At 40.6% G+C, this 1,194-nt stretch overlaps 1 non-coding gene across 1 annotated transcript; it reads right to left on the reverse strand.

Moving 5' to 3' along the window:
- Positions 1–391: 391 nt before the first annotated feature.
- Positions 392–500, reverse strand: LOC136468194 (small nucleolar RNA R71). The gene has a single exon (XR_010761728.1). It is a non-coding gene; the product is annotated as a small nucleolar RNA R71 (small nucleolar RNA).
- Between the last annotated feature and the right edge of the window lie 694 nt (positions 501–1,194).

Consider the following 1,194-nt stretch of genomic DNA (forward strand, 5'->3'; position numbering starts at 1 on the left):
TACCCTATCACTACCCTACGCGATCCTGGGTAACAAGTCCATTCATGATTTTTCTACATCCACGACTGCTAATGTAGCCATCCGGACCCAATGTTATCAATAGGGACGCTAACTTTGAGCTTAAGCCAACGTTAATTACGATGGTTCAGGCTAGTCCATTTTGTGGGAAAGCCCACGAGGATGCAAATGCTCACCTCCAACACTTTTTTTGAGATTTGTAGCATATTCACCATTAAGGGAGTGAACCAAGAGGCTATACATTTTTGCCTTTTCCCCTTCTCTTTGTTAGGAATGGCTAAGCAATGGTTTTACTCTAACCACAACGCTGTAGACACATGGGACAAGTGTTCCAATGCTTTCCTAGTTAAGTTTTTCCCTATGGGGAAGACTAACGCTCTTCACAACAAGATCTCTAGTTTTCAACAACTAGTAGATGAGTCGATTCTTGAAGTTTGGGAATGAATACAAGAGTATGTCTCTGCATGCCCACACCATGGCATGCAAGACTAGCTTTTGATCTAGAACTTCTATCATGGGTTAGTGCCATTAGATAGGAGCCATTTAGATGCTGCTGTTGGTGGAGCATTCTTTTTGCTAAGTATTGCAGATGCCAAGGCACTGATCGAGAAGATGGTTTCCAACCAAGGATGGAGCGACGATCGACTCCAACCCCATAGATGAGGTATGCATTCAGTTAAAGAAATTGACATGCTTGCAGCTAAGATGGATCTGCTCGCAAAGTGAGTAGAACATTATGAGAAGGTGAGTGCCCAAGAGACACTCAAAGCCATGGAATCCCACATGACTTAGTCAAATCTATGGAGATGTTGGACATTTGGGAAATTCCTGCCCTAAGACCAAGGAGGACCTCAACTTCATCAACACCGATAACGAGTTTCGTACACAACAACATCAAGGATGGAATTAGCACTCCAACAAATAGGGAGGTAACAATTATTACTCTTCTCCTTGCATAAATAATCAAGGAAATAATAGTTATGCTTTCCTTAAAGATCTTGTTTATAGCAATGGTAGAATGACTGATAGCATTAATAGAAAGTTGCATGCTCATGACAAGATGTTGGAAAATATAAATGCTAAATTGGATGAGTTTTCTTTTTGCTTTAAAGAACCAACTTAGTTTCAATAAAATCATGGAAACCCAATTAGCTCAAATTGCTGTTGGTATCCCAT

The sequence above is a fragment of the Miscanthus floridulus genome, chromosome 7, assembly GCF_019320115.1.
Source record: "Miscanthus floridulus cultivar M001 chromosome 7, ASM1932011v1, whole genome shotgun sequence".
Classification (NCBI taxonomy): Eukaryota; Viridiplantae; Streptophyta; class Magnoliopsida; order Poales; family Poaceae; genus Miscanthus; species Miscanthus floridulus.